We start from the raw sequence: 21,230 nt of genomic DNA on the forward strand, positions 1-21,230 counted from the left end.
CCAGGCATAAAATGGTATAAAACTGTATATATTCTCTACAGCAGTTCTGAGCCCCCAGCACTCCCCTCCACCCTCACTCTGAGGTCTGGAGGCCTGTCCCACAGGAGTACAGATTCTTGGGTGATTTCTCGAGGGGTGTGGACAGGGCCTACACTGCAGCAGATCAGTGCTGATTCTTCAGTACAGGAGTGAGGAGAGGATGGTCGGCTGAGAGGGAACCACACCGGTGCAGTGGTGCCCCGAGGCGCAGAGCAGCAGCTGTTTTTGGCAACAATAGGGCTCACTCCCTGATATTCTGAAGCCAAACCACCTGTCTCCCTGGGCAACCAGAGGAGGCCGGACATCTTCTCAGGTGGCAACCACCATGGAACAGATCTGGGATGGAAACGCAGGCCCCATGAGTAAAGGGTTTGCCTGAGATGGTACCAGCCTGGGTGGAGTGTGAGGACTAGAAAATACACACGCAGAGCCGGGAAATTCCCAGGGTGGGGCTGACCCAGAGGACCGTTTTACTAGCCTGAGACACATCCAGCCCTCAGGGGATCATCACCCTATAGACAAAGGAAGGCAGGAGGCTACAACTGACAGCTAACTGAATACAAACGTGCAGGAGCAAAGACAGGGCCTGAGGCACAGGCTCTGGGAACTCAAAACAGCTTCTCTTCTGCAGGTGAATTTAGCAGGGACAAAAAAAACTCCCGCAAAGTTGTTCTGTTCTGTTCTGTCAGTAACATCAATCAAGGGCAGGGCTACAACTGAGTGAACACCACCCAGCCCCTATCAAGCATCTGAGGTTGTCAGGCCTCACCTCCCCATGCTAGATAGAAACACAGCGCAGTAGCCTAGCTGAGCAGATATAGATTTCCTTGTGATTCAGGCAGGTGCAAATCCCTGGAGTATCTGTTCACTAGAGGCAACTGGGTCTAGCCCTGCGGTGCAATAAGTGACTGGGTGTGACAGAGGTGCAAGGTGGAGAAGGAGGCATCACCTTCCCAGACTAATCTATTTCCTGGGTGGGTCCTCCTGAATTCACAGAGAACTGGAGCAAGTCAAATATGAGTTGTCACAAGACCCCTGCGATACAGTTGCCAGAAACCTTTTAAACTCTCCCACCTGAGACAGGTGCTGACTGAGACAATTGATTTGGACCTTTTGAACTAAGCCAATCACCTGAGGACAATTCAAGAGGTGCCCTGGGTGTGTGGTTGTAGGAAGGTTTAATTTTCCTTTTCCAGTTGTTGAATGTAGGAGGCAGGGTGATTTAATTGCTGGTATTTCTGCACAGCTAAAACTTCAACCCACAGTAACTATTTCACTAGGGTCAAGCAGAGACCAGCTGAAAACAAGACAGAACCACATAACCCCACCACACCAAACAGGTCCCCACTTTCTCAGGCCATAGCACTACACAGGTCCTTGAAAAAGCTCCAGGAGAAAAATCAAATGGTGTAAAATAAACATGGGTTGGAATCAGAGAAAAACTCTGGTAACATGAATAACCAGAATAGATCAACCCCCCCAAGGAAAGATATGGCAGATGTAACTGAAGTTCCCATTCATACACAGCTGGCCAAGATGTCAGAAATCAAATTCAGAATTTGGATTGCAAACAAGATTAATAGAATGGAGGAAAATTTGGAATTAGAAATTCGAGGAGCAATTCAAAAAAGTTGGAATTAGAAATTCGAGGAGAAATTCAAGAGCTGTCTCAAGAATTTAACAAATTTAAACACAAAACCAACAAAGATTTTCATGCACTGAAGCAAGAATTTGCAGCCCTCAAAGATCTGAAAAATACAGTAGAATCCCTCAGTAACAGAGTGGAGCAAACAGAAGAAAGGATTTCTGACATTGAAGACAAAGCCTTTGAACACTCACAAACTCTCAAAGAGGAAGAGAAATGGAGAGGAAAAACAGATCATTCTCTCGGAAAGCTCTGGGATAATTCAAAGAAGGCTAATAAGCAACTCATTGGAATCCCTGAAAGTGATGAAGTGGCCTTGCAAGGCACAGAGGCCCTTCTCCATGAAATTATGAAAGAGAATTTTCCACACATACCAAGAGATTCTGAAATTCAGATATCAGACAGTTTAAGAACCCCGGCATGTCTCAATCCTAATAAGACATCCCCCAGGCAAATCATAATTAACTTCACTTAAGTTAATGTGTAGGACAAAATTCTGAAAGCAGCCAGATGTAACAAATCCATTACCTACAAAGGGAAGAATATTAGAATGACTGCAGATCTCTCTGATGAAACTTTTCAAGCTAGAAGAGGGTGGTCATCGACTTTTAATCTCCTAAAGCAAAATAACTTTCAAACCCAGATCCTGTATCCAGCTAAACTGAGTTTCATTTATGATGGAGAAATTAAATACTTTAATTACATTCATATGTTGAAGAAATTTGCCATAACCAAACCAGCACTTCAGGATATTCTCAGACCTAGCCTCCATAATGACCAGCCCAAGCCTCTACCACAAAAGTAAACTCACTCAGAAACTTCAGATAAAACTCCAACTTCCACACTGGCAAAAGGATTAAAAATGTCCACTGGACTTTTGAAAAACTCGATACCCAAAACTTCACCAGACTTATCAATATTCTCCATTAATGTGAACGGCTTAAACTGTCCTCTAAAGAGGCTCAGGTTAGCTGACTGGATACAAAAACTCAGGCCAGATATTTGCTGCATATAAGAGTCATATCTTACCATAAAAGATAAATATAGACTCACGGTGAAAGGATGGTCGTCCATATTTCAGGCAAATGGTATTCAAAATAAAGCAGGTGTTCCAATTCTATTTGCCAACACAATAGGCTTTAAACCAACAAAAGTAAGGAAGGACAAGAATGGTCACTTCATATTTGGTAAGGGTAATGCTAAATATAATGAGATTTCAATTATTAATATTATGTACCCAACCAGAATACACCTCAATTTATAAGAGAACCTCTAACAGACATGAGCAACTTGATTTCCCCCAGTTCCATAATAGTCAGAGATTTCAACACTCCTTTGGCAGTGTAGGCTAGATCCTCCAATAAGAAGCCGAGCAAAGAAATTTTAGGTTTAAACCTAACCATCCAATATTTGGATTTGGCAGACATCTACAGAACATTTCATCCCAACAAAACTGAATACACATACTTCTCATCAGCCCATACTCCAAAATTGATCACATCTTAGGTCACAAGTCTAACTTCAGTAAATTTAAAGGAATAAAAATTATTCCATTCGCCCAGGAGTTGGAGGTTGCTGTGAGCTGTGTGATGCCATGGCACTCTACCAAGGGCCATAAAGGGAGACTCTATCTCTACAAAAAAAAATTATTCCTTGCATCTTATCAGACCACCAAGGAATAAAATTTGAACTCAGTAAAAACAGGAATCTGCAGACTCATATAAAAACATGGAAGTTAAATAACCTTATGCTGAATGATAGCTGGGTCAGAGATGAGATTAAAAAGGAAATTGCCAAATTTTGGAACAAAACAACAACGAAGACATGAATTATCAGAACCTCTGGGATACTACATAGAAATTCCTAAGAGGGAATTTATAGCATGGCAATCTTTCCTCAAGATAATGGAAAGAGAGGAAGTTAACAACTTAATGAGACATATCAAGCAACTGGAATAAGAAGAACATTCCAACCCCAAACAAAGTAGAAGGAAAGATATAACCAAAATTAAAGCAGAATTAAATGAAATTCAAAACAAAAGAATTATACAACAGATCAATAAATCAAAAAGTAGGTTTTTTGAAAAGGTCAATAAAATAGATAAACCTTTGGCCAACCTAATCAGGAAAAAAAGAGTAAAATCTCTAATCTCATCAATCAGAAATGACAAATACAAAATAACAACAGACTCCTCAGAAATTGAAAAAATCCTTAATGAATGTTACAAGAAACTTTATTCTCAGAAATATGAAAATCTGAAGGAAATTGACCAATACTTGGAAGCAAGTCACCTTCCAAGCCTTTGCCAGAATCAATTGGAAATGTTGAACAGGCCAATATCATGTTCTGAAATAGCATCAACCATACAAAATCTCCGTAAAAAGAAAAGCCCGGGACCAGATGATTTCACGTCAGAATACTACCAGATCTTTAAAGAGGAACTAGTACCTATATTACCAAACCTGTTCCAAAATGTAGAAAAAGAAGGAAGACTACCCAACACTTTCTATAAAGCAAACATTACCCTGATCCCCAAACCAGGAAAAGACCCAACAAGAAAAGAAAATTATAGACCAATACGACTAATGAATATAAATGCAAAAATATTCAACAAGATCCTAACAAACAGAATCCAGCAACACATCAAACAAATTATACATCATGACCAAGTCGGTTTTAACCCATGGTCTCAAAGGTGGTTCAATGCACATAAATCTGTAAGTATAATTCAGCACATAAACAAATTAAAAAACAAAGAATATATGATTCTCTCAATTGATGTAGAAAAAGCTTTTGATAAGATCCAGCATTTCTTCATGATCAGAACACTTTAGAAAATTGGTATAGAAGGGACATTTCTTAAACTAATAGAGGACATCTACAGCAAACCCAGAGCCAGTATCATATTGAATGGAGTTAAATTGAAATCATTTCCACTCAGATCAGGAACCAGACAAGGCTGGCCATTGACTCCACTGCTCTTTAACATTGCAATGGAAGTTTTAGCCACCAATATTAGGGAAGAAAAGGCCATCAAGGGTATCCATATACGGTCAGAAGAGATCAAACTTTCGCTCTTTGCAGATGATATGATGGTATTTCTGGAAAACACCAGGGATTCTACAACAAAACTCCTTTTTTTTTTTCTTTTTTTATTGTTTGGGATTCATTGAGGGTACAATAAGCCAGGTTACACTGATTGCAATTGTTAGGTTAAGTCCCTCTTGCAATCATGTCCTGCTCCCATAAAGTGTGACACACACCAAGGACCCACACCCCTCATTTTGTCCCTCTTTCTGCTTTTCCTCCCCCCATAACCTTAATTGTCATTAATTGTCCTCATATCAAAATTGAGTACACAGGATTCATGCTTCTCCATTCTTGTGATGCTTTACTAAGAATAATGTCTTCCACTTCCATCCAGGTTAATACAAAGAATGTAAAGTCTCCACTTTTTTTTAATAGCTGAATAGTATTCCATGGTATACATATACCACAGCTTGCCAATACATTCCTGGGTTCGTGGGCATTTAGGCTGTTTCCACATTTTGGCGATTGTAAATTGAGCTGCAATAAACAGTCTAGTACAAGTGTCCTTATGATAAAAGGATTTTTTTCCTTCTGGGTAGATGCCCAGTAATGGGATTGCAGGATCAAATGGGAGGTCTAGCTTGAGTGCTTTGAGGTTTCTCCATACTTCCTTCCAGAAAGGTTGTACAAGCTTGCAGTCCCACCAGCAGTGTAAAAGTGTTCCCTTCTCTCCACATCCACGCCAGCATCTGCAGTTTGGAGGTTTTGTGATGTGGGCCATTCTCACTGGGGTTAGATGGTATCTCAGGGTGGTTTTGATTTGCATTTTTCTAATAGACAAAGATGATGAACATTTTTTCATGTGTTTGTTAGCCATTCGTCTGTCTTCTTTAGAGAAGGTTCTACTCATGTCTCTTGCCCATTGATATATGGTATTGTTGGCTTTTTTCATGTGGATTAATTTGAGTTCTCTATAGATCCTAGTTATCAAGCTTTTATCTGATTGAAAATATGCAAATATCCTTTCCCATTGTGTAGGCTGTCTCTTTGCTTTGGTTATTGTCTCCTTAGCTACACAGAAGTTGTTCAGTTTAATGAATTCCCATTTGTTTATTTCTGTTGTTGTTGCATTTGCCATGCAGTATTCTTTATGAAGTCTTTCCCCAGGCCAATATCTTCCAGTGTTTTTCCTATGCATTCTTTGAGGATTTTTATTGTTTCATGCCTTAAATTTAAATCCTGTATCCATTTTGAATCAATTTTTTTGAGGGGAGAAAGGTGTGGGTCCAGTTTCAGTCTTTTACATGTAGACATCCAGTTCTCCCAACACCATTTATTGAATAGGGAGTCTTTTCCCCAAGGTATGTTATTGTTTAGTTTATTGAAGATTAGGTGGTTGTAAGATGTAGTTTCATTTCTTGGTTTTCAATTCGATTCCAAGTGTCTCTGTCTCTGTTTTTGTGCCATTACCATGCTGTCTTGACTAATATGGCTTTGTAGTACACACTAAAATCTGGTATGCTGATGCGCCCAGTTTTATATTTATTACTAAGTAATGCCTTAGCTATACGGGTTTTTTTCTGGTTCCATACAAACACAGAATCATTTTCTCCACATCTTGAAAGTAGTATGTTGGTATTTTGATAGGAATGGCATTGAATATGTAGATTGCTTTGGGAAGTATAGACATTTTTTTTTCTCTTTTTTGTAGAGACAGAGTCTCACTGTACCGCCCTTGGGTAGAGTGTCGTGGCATCATACGGCTCACAGCAACCTCCAACTCTTGGGCTTACGCGATTCTCTTGCCTCAGCCTCCCGAGGGAAGTATAGACATTTTAACAATGTTGATTCTGCCCATCCATGAGCATGGTATGTTCTTCCATTTGTTAATATCCTCTGCTATTTCCTTTCTGAGGATTTCATAATTTTCTTTATAGAGGTCCTTCACCTCCTTCATTAGGTACATTCCTAGGTATTTCATTTTCTTTGAAACTATGGTGAAGGGAATTGTGTCCTTAATTAGCTTCTCTTCTTGACTGTTATTGGTGTATATGAAGGCTGCTGACTTGTGGACATTGATTTTATATCCTGAAACATTACTCTATTTTTTGATGACTTCTAGGAGTCTTGTGGTTGTGTTTTTGGGGTTCTCTAAGTATAAGATCATGTCGTCAGCAAAGAGGGAGAGTTTGACCTCCTCTGCTCCCATTTGGATTCCCTTTATTTCCTTGTCTTGCCTAATTGTATTGGCTAGAACTTCCAGCACTACGTTGAATAGTAAAGGTGACAGAGGAGAACCTTGTCTGGTTCCAGTTCTAAGAGGAAAGGCTTTCAGTTTTACTCCATTCAGTAAAATATTAGCTGTGGGTTTGTCATAGATAGCGTCAATAGGTTTTAGAAATGTGCCACCTATGCCTATATTCTTCAGTGTTCTAATTAGAAAAGGATGCTGGATTTTATCAAATGCTTTTTCTGCATCTATTGAGAGGATCATGTGATCTTTATTTTTGCCTCTGTTAATATGGTGGATAACGTTTATGGACTTGCGTATGTTAAACCAGCCTTGCATCCCTGGGATGAAACCTACTTGATCATGATGAATGACTTTTTGATGATAAGCTGTAATCTTTTGGCTAGGATTTTGTTGAGAATTTTTGCATCTATATTCATGAGTGAGATTGGTCTGAAATTCTCCTTTTTCATTGGGGCTTTTCCTGGTTTTTGCATCAGGGTGATGTTTACTTCATAGACACTGTTGAGGAGGATTCCTTCTTCCTCAATTTTTTGGAATAATTTCTGCAGTACAGGAATAAGCTCTTCCTGAACGTTTGATAGAATTCTGGTGTGAAGCCATCTGGACCAGGGCATTTTTTGGTTGGAAGATTTTTTATTGTTTCTTTGATCTCAGTGCTTGAAATTGGTCTGTTCAGGAGCTCTATTTCTTCCTGGGTAAGTCTAGGGAGAGGGTGTGATTCGAAATATTGATCCATTTCCTTCACATTGTCAAATTTCTGGGCATAGAGTTTCTGGTAGTATTCAGAGATGATCTCTTGTATCTCTGTGGGATCAGTTGTTATTTCCCCTTTACCATTTCTGATTGAGATTACTAGAGATTTTACTTTTCTATTTCTCGTTAGTCTGGCCAATGGTTTATCTATTTAATTATTTTTTTCAAAAAACCAACTCCTTGTTTCATTAATTTTCTGAATGATTTTTTTATTTTCAATTTCATTGATCTCTGATTTGATTTTGGAGATTTCTTTTCTTCTACTGCCATTAGGCTTAGATTGTTCTTCTTTTTCCAACTTCATAAGATGGCTTGTGAGTTTGTTGATGCGCTCTCTTTCTCTTTTTTGAATGTAGGCAACTAAAGTGATAAATTTTCCTCTCAAAACTGCTTTTGCAGTATCCCACAGGTTTTGGTAGCTTGTGTCCTCATTGTTGTTATCCTTAAGGAAGTTAATGATTTCCTGCTTTATTTCTTCCTGCACCCATCTGTTATTAAACAGAAGATTATTTAATTTCCATGTCTTTGTGTAGGGTCGAACGTTTTTGTTAGAGTTGAGTTCCACCCTTAGTGCCTTATTGTCTGAGAAGATACAAGGTAAAATTTCAATTCTTTGATTCTGTTGATATTTGTTTTGTGTCCCAGGATATGATCAATTTTGGAAAATGTTCCGTGGGGTGAGGAGAAGAATGTGTATTCTTTATCTTTGGAATGGAGTGTTCTATATGCATCTATCAAGCACAGTTGTTCTAGGGTCTCATTTAAATCTCCTATATCTTTGTTTAATTTCTGTTTACAGAATCTGTCCAGCTCTGTAAGAGGAGTGCTAAAGTCCCCTGTTATTATGGTATTATCGGATATCATACTGCTCAGACTGAGTAAGGTCTGTTTCAAGAATCTGGGAGCATTTAAATTGGGTGCATAAATATTTAGAATTGAAACGTCTTCTTGTTGTATTTTTCCCTTGACCAATATAAAGTGACCATCTTTGTCCTTTTTGACTTTAGTTGCTTTAAATCCACATGAATCTGAAAATAAGATTGCAACTCCTCTTTTCTTCTGAATTCCATTTGCCTGAGAAATTGTCTTCCAACCCTTGACTCGGAGCTTTAATTTGTCTTTTGAAGCCAGGTGTGTTTCTTGCAGACAGCAAATGGTTGGCTTGTGTTTTTTTATCCAGTCAGCCAATCTATGTCTCTTCAGTGAGGAATTCAAGCCATAAGCCTTTATTGAGATAATTGATAAGTGTGGTAGTATTCTATTCATCTTATTTTGTGAGAGTCCTTTGCTTAGTTTTATCTTTTGCATCAGTGTGGAGGTTACGTTCTCTTTTTTAATTTCTGAGTTCTTACATTGCTGCTGATACATTGTGGTGGTCAGTGTGCAGAACAGGTTGAAGTATTTCCTGTAGAGCTGGTCTTGTTGTGGCGAATTTCCTCAATGTCTGTATATCTGTAAATGATTTGATTTCTCTGTCAATTTTAAAGCTTAGCTTAGCAGTGTTCAGAATTCTGGGCTGGAAATTGTTCTGTTTAAATGGATTAAAGGTAGATGACCATTGTGTTCTTGCTTGGAAAGTTTCATTAGAGAAGTCTGTAGTCCCTCTGATGGATTTGCCCCTGTAGGTCAACTGGTGCTTACTCCTGGCAGCTGCAGAATCTTTTCTTTTGTCTTGACTTTGGACAGGTTCATCACAATGTCTCTTGGAGAAGCTCGGTTAGAGTTGAGGCTACATGGGTTCCGATATCCCTCTGAAAGCAGTATGTCAGAATCTTTGGTGATATTTGTGAAATTTTCTTTTATAATATTCTCTATTATGGCTTCCATTCTTCTGTGGCACTCTTCTTCCCCTTCTTTGATTCCTACAACTCATATGTTGAAGCGCTTCATAAATTCACATAATTCTGACAGTGAACATTCTGCTTTCTCTCTCTTCTTTTCTGCCTCTTTTACTATCTGAGTTATATCAAGAACTTTGTCTTGTACCTCTGAAATTCTTTCTTCTGCATGGTCTAACCTGTTGCTGATACTTTCCATTGCATCTTTAAATTCCGTAATTGACTGCTTCAGTTCCTTCAGCTCTGCTATATCCTTTCTATATTCTTCATATCATTCATCTCTTATTTGATTCTGTTTTTGGATTTCCTTTTGGTTATTTTCCACTTTATTAGCAGTTTCATTGTTTCCATCATTTCTGTCATTGTCTTCATCATGTATATTCTAAATTCCCTTTCGGTCATTTCTAACATTGTTTTTATAGGTGGAATCCTCTGCAGTAGCTACCTCATGGTCCCTTAGCGGGGTTGTTCTGGTCTGGTTCTTCATGATGCCTGGAGTTTTCTGCTGATTCTTCCCCATGAGTTATTTCTTTTATCTGTTACCTTGCCCTAATTTTCCTTTCCCTTTCTCTTGCTCTTTAAGTTTCATGCCTGTGGACTAAGGGTTACATGAGTCCTTTTGGTACAGGACCAGAGGGTGAGAAGGTTGAAGAGCAAGAAAGGGATGAAAGAAAGAAGGACCGAGTGATAAGAAAAGAAAAATAGAGAAAGGAGAGGAGGTGGGTAAAAGGAACATTTACAAAAAGAAGAGGGGCACAGAAAGAGGGAGACAGAGCAATATAGGTGTACAGTAGGGTACTTTGACACAACCTTAAAAAATACCCCACCTTCTGGGGGTGCCCAGTTGGGTGGTTCCCTTGAGGTCAGCAGCTCTTTGCTAACCTGATAAGACTCAGTACCCCACCTCCACCAAGTAGAAAGGAAAGACAAAAATGCTATGAATCAAACCAAAAAAAGCAAACAGAAAACTTTACGGGATAAAATTGGGTGAAAAAACAAATAATAGCAGTACAAACACTAGCAAAAATGAAGTTCTAGTTATTAAAAAAGGCAGCAATTGGAAATTATAATTAAACTAGAAAAATTCAGAAAGAAAAAATGTCTGCACAAAAAAGGTTGAAATTAAAAACAAAACAACATCAACAACATCAAAATAAACAAAAAAAAACAAACCAAAAAAAAAAAAACACAACCAAAAACAAAGCACTATGTATATGTTGCTGCATATTTTCTGGGCAACACGTGGTCTTCTGGGGTATCAGATGTTATCCAGAGTTCTGATACAACTGAAGGCTGCTGATTTCTCAAACCCCAGCAGGTAAATCTCTCTTCAGCCCACTTAAAAAGCACTTTGAACTTGTAAACTTGCTGAGCAGAAGCTTTCCCAGGAAAGTGCTTGTTTCTGGAATCACTGCTGAAGTGGCTATACACTTACCCAGTGTGCCAAAACCGGTCTCACTCTGCCCCTGAGGTTTAGGGATGCAAGGCGCTCAGACTCCACCCTTAGGCTACTCAGTCGCTGGTTTACCAGCTCCCATCCAATTCTAGCTCTGCGACCGTGAGGACGGAGCTTGCTGGGGCAGATCACTCACAATTGCTCCCTGTGGCCCACAGCCAAACACTATTAGCTCCGTCTGGCTCATAGGCTCAGACTGGGGCCCTAGACAATGGCCAAAGTTCTCCGCATTCCCGCTCAGGCTCTCCCTAAGGCAGTTCAACTGAGTGCCAAGTCCAAAGACACCAAAACAGTTCGCAGGTAAGGCCTTTCCGGTTTGCAGTCTCGCTGCTACTGAACTTACAGTTGCGGGCGGGTTTAAACTGATTGAACACTCGTGACCACTTGCCAGTTTTCCACTGTTTTAGTCCTCCTCTTGGGGTCCAGAAGTCTCTCGCTGACTCTCTGTGACCTCACAGTGGTGATGATAGGCAGATCCCACCAGCCAGAGATGCCTGGAGTCCTATCTCCCTAGACTCACGGTGCCCAGATGCAAGGAAGCTGTTACTCAGCAGCCATCTTCCTCTCTGCTGTTCTCTACCACAAAACACTTAAAAGTGATCAAGGAATACAGCAGCATCTCAGGTTACAAAATCAACATTCATAAATTGGTAGCCTTTACATATACCAACAAAAGTCAAGCTGAAAAAACAGTTAAGGACTCTATTTCTTTCACAGTAGTGCCAAAAAAGATGAAACATTTGGGAGTATACCTAACAAAGGATGTGAAATATCTTTACAAGAAGAACTATGACACTTTAACAAAAGAAATAGCTGAAGATGTTAACAAATGCTCATGGCTGGGAAGAATCAACATTGTTAAAATGTCTATAATACCCAAACCAATATATAATTTTCATGCAATTCCTATCAAAGTTCCATTATCAAATTTTAAAGATCTTGGAAAACTAATACTTTGTTTTATATGGAATCAGAAAAAACCTTGAATAGCCAAAACATTACTCAGAAATAAAAAACAAAGCAGGAGGAATCATGCTACCAGACCTGAGACTTTACTATAAATTGATAGTGATAAAAACAGCATGGCACTGGCATAAAAACAGAGAAGTAGATGTCTGGAACAGAATAGAGAACCAAGGGATGAATCCAGCTACTTACCGTTATTTGATCTTTGACAAGCCCATAAAAAATTCAGTGAGGAAAAGATTCCCTATTTAACAAATGGTGCTGGGTAAACTGGCTGGCGATCTGTAGAAGACTGAAACTGGATCCACACCTTTCACCATTAACTAAGATAGACTCTCACTGTATTAAAGATTTAAACTTAAGACATGAAACTATAAAAATACTTGAAGAAAGTGCAGGGAAAACTCTTGAAGGTATTGGCCTGGGTGAATATTTTATGAAGAGGACTCCCCAGGAAATTGAAGCAGCTTCAAAAATACATTACTGGGACCTGATCAAACTAAAAAGCTTCTGCACAGTCAAGAACATAGTAAGTAATGCAAGCAGACAGCCCTCAGAATTGGAGAAAATATTTGCAGGTTATACCTCCAATAAAGGTTTAATAGCCAGAATCCACAGAGAACTCAAATGTATAAGAGAGAAAAGAACAAGTGATCCCATCTCAGGGTGGGCAAAGGACTGGAAGAGAAACCTCTAAAGAAGACAGATGCAAGATCTACAGACACATGAAAAAAAGCTCATCATCCCTAATCATCAGAGAAATGCAAATCAAAACTACTTTGAGATATCACCTAACCCCAGTAAGAGTAGCCCACATAACAAAATCCAAAAACCAGAGATCTTGGCGTGGATTCAGAGAAAAGGCCACACTTCTACACTGCTGGTTGGAATGCACACTAATATGTTCCTTTTGGAAGGATGTTTGGAGAACACTTGAAGATCTAAAAATAGACCTGCAATTCGATCCTATAATTCCTTTACTAGGTATATAACCAGAAGATCAAAAATCACAATATAACAAAGAAATCTGTACCAGAATGTTCATTGCAGCCCAATTCATAATTGCTAAGTCATGGAAGAAGCCCAAGTGCCCATCGACCTAGAAATGGACTAGCAAATTATGGCACATGTATACCATGGGATATTATGTAGCCTTAAAAAAAGATGGAGACTTTACTTCTTTCATTCTTACATAGATGGAGCTGGAACATATTCTTCTTAGCAAAGTATCTCAAGAATGGAACAAAAAGTATCCAATGTACTCAGCCCTATTATAAAGCTAATTTATAACTTTCATATGAAGGCTATAACCCAACTATAGCACAAGAATATGGGGAGGGGGCCAAGAGAGGGGAAAGGATGGGGGAAGTCAGGGTGGAGGGAGGGAAATTTGTGGGGCCACACCTATGGCACATCTTAGAATGGGTACAGGTGAAACCTACCAAATGCAGAATACAAATGTCTACATACAATAACTAAGAAAATGCCATGAAGGCTACGTTGAACATTTTGATGAGAATATTTCAGATTGTATATGAAACCAGCACATTGTACCCCTTGATTGCACAAATGTACACAGGTATGATTTAACAATAAAAAAGAATTAAAAATTAAAAAAAGAAAAAAGAAAAATAAAAACACAAATAATAAACATACTGAAATACAAAGAAAATCAGAATATCATCATTTCATAAATCCTAATGAAAAATGGAATAGACAAGGTTGATCAAGGGCTGTTTAAAACTAAGTGAAAAAAAAATATGAGGGACTTTATACCAGATGATGCAGGCAAATGACATCTGAACCTACTAATTTTCAAATCATAGAAAGGACAACCAGGCATTATGTGCCTCATGGTGTGATGCAACAGGAAGAACATAACCCTACTATAAAATTTCTTGCCAATAATCTAACTTGACTCTGGTCAAGATTATATTTAGGTCTGCTTGTCCGTGTACAGATCAAACAGTGGGGTGGTGGTTACAGGAGCACATTAAAGCCACACCTTTGCAATCAGCAAAAGATAGACAGTAGAAAATTCCAAAGGACTAAATAACCAATTCTTTCAACAAAAATAATTGCACAGGCTGTGGCAGCTGGAGAGCAAGATGGCCACCGAGTAATAGCTTCCTTGCATCTGGGCACTGTGAGTCTGGGGAGATAAGACTCCAGGCATCTCTGGCTGGTGGGATCTGTCAATAATCATCCCTTTGAGGACCCAGAGAGTCAGTGAGAGACTTCTGGACCCCAAGAGGAGGACAAAAATAGTGGAAAACTGGCAAGTAATTGTGTGTGTTTGATCGGTCTAATCACGCAGACAGCTGTTAAGTGCAGTAGCAGTGAGACTGCAAACCGGAAAGGCCTTACCTGTGAATTGTTTTGGTGTTTTTGGACTTGGCACTCAGTTGAACTGCCTTGGGGAGAGTTTGAGCGGGAGTGCGGAGAATTTTGGGCATTGTCTAGGATCCCAGACTGAGCTGCTGAGCTAGACAAAGCTAATAGTGTTTGGCTGAGGGCTGCAGGGAGCCATCGTGAGAGAATTGCCCCAACAAGGTCCGCCCTAGGGGTTGCAGAGCAAGAATTGGGCGGGACCTAGTAACCTAGTGACTGAGCAGCCAAATGCAGAGTCTGAGCCGCCTTACAGCCCTAACCCTCAGGGGCAGAGTGAGACTGGTTTTGGCACACTGGGTAAGTGTATAGCCACTTCAGCAGTGATTCCAGTGACAAACACTTTCCTGGGAAAGCTTCTGCTTAGCAAGTTTACAAAATCTAAGTGCCTTTTAAGAGGACTGAAGAGAAACTTAGGGTGTCTACCCTGTGGGGTTTGAGAAATCAGCAGGGGCCTCCAGTTGTATCAGCATTGTAATTAACATCTCATACCCCAGAAGACCACCTGTTGCCCAGAAAATATTCAACAAGACATATATACTGCTTTGCTTTTGAATGTTTTTTATTTTCTTTTTTTTTGTTTGTTTTGTTTATTTTGATGTTGCTGTTGTTGTTTTGTTTTTTAATTTCAACCTTTTCCGTACAGATTTTTTCTTTTCTTTCTCCAGTTTTCTAGTATAAATACAATTTCCCATTGCTGCCTTTTCCAATAACTAGAACTTCATTTTTGCTAGTGTGTCTACCCCTATTATTTGGTTCTTCACCCAACTTTATCCCGCAAAGTTTTCTGTTTGCTTGTTTTGGTTTGATTTATAGCATTTTTGTCTTTCCTCTCTACTTGGTGGAGGTGGGGTACTGTGTCTGATCAGGTTAGCAAAGAGTTGCTGACCTCAAGGGAACCACCCAAAAGGGCACCTTCAGCGGTTGGGATTTTTTACGGTTTTGTCAAAGTACCCTACTGTACACCTATATTGCTCTGTCTCCCTATTTCTGTGGCTATCTTCTTTTTGTCAATATTCCTTTTACCCACCCCCTTTCCTTTCCCTATTTTCTTTTCGTTCTTTCCTTCTTTCTTTCATCCATTCTTGCTTTTCAACCTTCTCATCCTTCTGGTCCTATACCAAAAGGACTCATTGGAACCTTAGTCCACAGGCACGAGAACTTAAAGAGCAAGAGGAAGTAAAAGGAAAATTAGGGCAAGGAAACAGATAAAAGAAGTCACTCATGAGGAAGAATCAGCAGAAAACTCCAGGCAACATGAAGAACCAGTCCAGAACAACCCCCCTAAGGGACCATGAGGTAGCTACTGCAGAGGATTCCACCTATAAAGAAATGTTAGGAATGACAGAAAGGGAATTTAAACTACACATGATGAAAACAATGAATGAAATGATAGAAACAATGAAGGAAACTGCTAATAAAGTGGAAAATAACCAAAAGGAAATACAAAAAAAGAATCAAATAAGAGATGAAGAATATAAAGAATATAGAAAGGATATAGCAGAGCTGAAGGAACTGAAGCAGTCAATTATGCAACTTAAAGATGCAATGAAAAGTATCAGCAACAGGTTAGACCATGCAGAAGAAAGAATTTCAGAGGTACAAGACACAGTTCTTCAGATAACTCATATAGTAAAAGAGGCAGAAAAGAAGAGAGAGAAAACAGAACATTCACTGTCAGAATTATGGGACCTTATGAAGAGTTCCAACATATGAGTTATAGGAATCCCAGAAGGGGAAGAAGAATGCCTCAGAGGAATGGAAGCCACAGTAGAGAATATTTTAAAAGAAAATTTCACAAATATCACCAAAGATTCCGACACACTACTTTCAGAGGGATATCGGACCCCAGGTCACCTCAACTCTAACCGAGCTTCTCCAAGACACATTGTGATGAACCTGTCCAAAGTCAAGACAAAAGAAAAGATTCTGCAAGCTGCCAGGAGTAAGCACCAGTTTACCTACAGGGGCAAATCCATCAGAGTGACTACAGACTTCTCTAATGAAACTTTCCAAGCTAGAAGACAATGGTCATTTACCTATAATCTACTTAAACAGAACAATTTCCAGCCCAGAATTCTGTACCCTGCTAAGCTAAGCTTTAAAATTGACAGAGAAATCAAATCATTTACAGATATACAGAAATTGAGGAAATTCACCACAACAAGACCAGCTCTACAGGAAATACTTCAACCAGTTCTGCACACTGGCCATAACAATGGATCAGCAGCAAAGTGAGAACTCAGAAATTAAAGGACAGAACCTAACCTCCACACTGATGCAAAAGATAAACCTAAGCAATGGACTCTCACAAAATAAGATGAATAGAATACTACCACACTTATCAATTATCTCAATAAAGGTTGATGGCTTAAATTCCCCACTGAAGAGACATAGATTGGCTGACTGGATAAAAAAACACAAGCCAACCATTTGCTGTCTGCAAGAAACACACCTGGCTTCAAAAGACAAATTAAAGCTCCGAGTCAAGGGTCGGAAGACAATTTTTCAGGCAAATGGAATTCAGAAGAAAAGAGGAGTTGCAATCTTATTTTCAGATTCATGTGGATTTAAAGCAACTAAAGTCAAAAAGGACACAGATGGTCACTTTATATTAGTCAAGGGAAAACTACAACAAGAAGACATTTCCATTCTAAATATTTATGCACCCAATTTAAATGCTCCCAGATTCTTGAAACAGACCTTACTCAGTCTGAGCAATATGCTATCTGATAATACCATAATAACAGGGAACTTTAACACTCCTCTCACAGAGCTGGACAGATTCTGTAAACAGAAATTAAACAAAGATATAGGAGATTTAAATGAGACCCTGGAACAACTGTGCTTGATAGATGCATATAGAACACTCCATTCCAAAGATAAAGAATACACATTCTTCTCCTCACCCCACGGAACATTTTCCAAAATTGATCATATCCTGGGACACAAAACAAATATCAACAGAATCAAAGAATTGAAATTTTACCTTGTATCTTCTCAGACAATAAGGCACTAAGGGTGGAACTCAACTCTAACAAAAACATTCGACCCCACACAAAGACATGGAAATTAAATAATCTTCTGTTGAATAACAGATGGGTGCAGGAAAAAATAAAACAGGAAATCATTAACTTCCTTAAGCATAACAACAATGAGGACACAAGCTACCAAAACCTGTGGGATACTGCAAAAGCAGTTTTGAAAGGAAAATTTATCACTTTAGATGCCTACATTCAAAAAAGAGAAAGAGAGCGCATCAACAAACTCACAAGCCATCTTATGAAGTTGGAAAAAGAAGAACAATCTAAGCCTAATGGCAGTAGAAGAAAAGAAATCTCCAAAATCAAATCAGAGATCAATGAAATTGAAAATAAAAAAATCATTCAGAAAATTAATGAAACAAGGAGTTGGTTTTTTGAAAAAAATAATTAAATAGATAAACCATTGGCCAGACTAACGAGAAATAAAAAAGTAAAATCTCTAGTAACCTCAATCAGAAATGGTAAAGGGGAAATAAAAACTGATCCCACAGAGATACAAGAGATCGTCTCTGAATACTACCAGAAACTCTATGCCCAGAAATTTGACAATGTGAAGGAAATGGATCAATATTTCAAATCACACCATCTCCCTAGACTTACCCAGGAAGAAACAGAGCTCCTGAACAGACCAATTTCAAGCACTGAGATCAAAGAAACAATAAAAAATCTTCCAACCAAAAAATGCCCTGGTCCAGATGGCTTCACTCCAGAATTCTATCAAACCTTCAAGGAAGAGCTTATTCCTGTACTGCAGAAATTATTCCAAAAAATTGAGGAAGAAGGAATCCTCCTCAACAGTGTCTATGAAGCAAACATCACCCTGATACAAAAACCAGGAAAAGACCCAACAAGAAAGGAGAATTTCAGACCAATCTCACTCATGAATATAGACGCAAAAATTCTCAACAAAATCCTAGCCAAAAGATTACAGCTTATCATCAAAAAGTCATTCATCATGACCAAGTAGGTTTCATCCCAGGGATGCAAGGCTGGTGTAACATACGCAAGTCCATAAACGTTATCCACCATATTAACAGAGGCAAAAATAAAGATCACATGATCCTCTCAATAGATGCAGAAAAAGCATTTGATAAAATCCAGCATCCTTTTCTAATTAGAACACTGAAGAGTATAGGCATAGGTGGCACATTTCTAAAACTGATTGAAGCTATCTATAACAAACCCACAGCTCTAATATTTTACTGAATGGAGTAAAACTCAAAGCCTTTCCTCTTAGAACTGGAACCAGACAAGGTTCTCCTCTGTCACCTTTACTATACAACATAGTGCTAGAAGTTCTAGCCAATACAATTAGGCAAGACAAGGAAATAAAGGGAATCCAAATGGGAGCAGAGGAGGTCAAACTCTCCCTCTTTGCTGACGACATGATCTTATACTTAGAGAACCCCAAAAACACAACCACAAGACTCCTAGAAGTCATCAAAAAATACAGCAATGTTTCAGGATATAAAATCAATGTCCAGAAGTCAGCAGCCTTCGTATACACCAATAACAGTCAAGATGAGAAGCTAATTAAGGACACAACTCCCTTCACCATAGTTTCAAAGAAAATGAAATACCTAGGAATGTACCTAATGAAGGAGGTGAAGGACCTCTATAAAGAAAATTATGAAATCCTCAGAAAGGAAATAGCAGAGGATTTTAACAAATGGAAGAACACACCGTTCTCATGGATGGGCAGAATCAACATTGTTAAAATGTCTATACTTCCCAAAGCAATCTACCTATTCAATGCCATTCTTATGAAAATACCAACATTGTACCTTCAAGATTTGGAAAAAATGATTCTGTGTTTAGTATGGAACCAGGAAAAAAACCGTATAGCTAAGGCAGTTCTTAGTAATAAATGTAAAGCTGGGGGCATCAGCATACCAGATTTTAGTCTGTATTACAAAGCCATAGTGGTCAAGACAGCATGGTACTGGCACAAAAATAGAGACATAGACACTTGGAATCGAATTGAAAACCAAGAAATGAAACTAACATCTTACAACCACCTAATCTTCGATAAACAAAACCAGAATATACCTTGGGGGAAATACTCCCTATTCAATAAATTGTGTTGGGAGAACTGGATATCCACATGTAAAAGACTGAAACTGGACCCACACCTTTCCCCACTCACAAAAATTGATTCAAGATGGATAAAGGACTTAAAGTTAAGGCATGAAACAATAAAAATCCTCAAAGAAAGCATAGGAAAAACACTGGAAGATATTGGCCTGGGGAAAGACTTCATGACGAAGACTGCCAGGGCAATTGAAACAACAACAAAAATAAACAAATGGGACTTCATTAAACTGTAAAGCTTTTGTACAGCCAAGGAGACAACAACCAAAGCAAAGAGACAGCTTACGCAATGGCAAAGGATATTTGCATATTTTGAATCAGACAAAAGCTTGATAACTAGGATCTATAGAGAACTCAAATTAATCCACATGAAAAAAGCCAACACTCCCATATATCAATGGGCAAGAGACATGAATAGACCCTTCTCTAAAGAAGACAGACGAATGGATAACAAACATATGAAAAAAGGTTCATCATCCCTATCTATTAGAGAAATGCAAATCAAAACCACCCTGAGATACCATCTAACCACAGTGAGAATGGCCCACATCACTAAATCTCAAAACTGCAGATGCTGGCGTGGATGTGGAGAGAAGGGAACACTTTTACACTGCTGGTGGGACTGCAAACTAGTACAACCTTTCTGGAAGGAAGTATGGAGAAACCTCAAAGCACTCAAGCTAGACCTCCCATTTGATCCTGCAATCCCATTACTGGGCATCTACCCAGAAGGAAAAAAATCCTTTTATCATAAGGACACTTGTACTAGACTGTTTATTGCAGCTCAATTTACAATCGCCAAAATGTGGAAACAGCCTAAATGCCCACCAACCCAAGAGTGGATTAACAAGCTGTGGTATATGTATGCCATGGAATACTATTCAGCTATTAAAAAAATGAAGACTTTACATCCTTTGTACTAACCTGGATGGAAGTGGAAGACATTATTCTTAGTAAAGCATCACAAGAATAGAGAAGCATGAATCCTATGTACTCAATTTTGATATGAGGACAATTAATGACAATTAAGGTCATGGGGGGAAGGAAAAACAGAGAGAGGGAAGGAAGGAGGGGGGTGGGGCCTTGGTGTGTGCCACATCTTCTGGGGGCAAGACATGATTGCAAGAGGGACTTTACCTAACAAATGCAATCAGTGTAACCTGGCTTATTGTACCCTCAATGAATCCCCAACAATTAAAAAAAAAACAAAAGTACTTAGAATAATAAAAAAAAATTGCACAAACTAAAAATACAGAAGGAAGCTATGGCTTTTGAAAATATATAAGATATAGCAACTAAAGTAAAAAGGTAGAAGTTGTTTAAATTTTTAACTCAAGCCATGTGTTAAAAAAAAATTATGAGACAACTGAAGAATTCAAACGTTGAATATCTAGTATTTTAAAAATATCCTTTTAAAATTTAATAATGGTATTGTGGCTATGTTTTAATGAATCCTTATTTTAACAAATATTCATTGAATTATCTATAGATAAAATAATATAATACCCAAGATTTGGTTCACAATAAGACTGTGGAAGCGTTGGAATGCTGTAAAAAAAATGAAATAGGCCAAGTGTGAGTAATTGTTGAATCAGAGTGATGAGTCCATGAATTCCCAATGTATTATTCTCTCAACTTTTATATGGGTTTCAATTTAGCCACTATGTTTTGTAATATTGCCTGTCTTCTAATCTTTCTACTGCAATCTCCTCTGCCATTCCTGTTA

The sequence above is a fragment of the Nycticebus coucang genome, chromosome 14, assembly GCF_027406575.1.
Source record: "Nycticebus coucang isolate mNycCou1 chromosome 14, mNycCou1.pri, whole genome shotgun sequence".
In the NCBI taxonomy this organism is placed as follows: domain Eukaryota; kingdom Metazoa; phylum Chordata; class Mammalia; order Primates; family Lorisidae; genus Nycticebus; species Nycticebus coucang.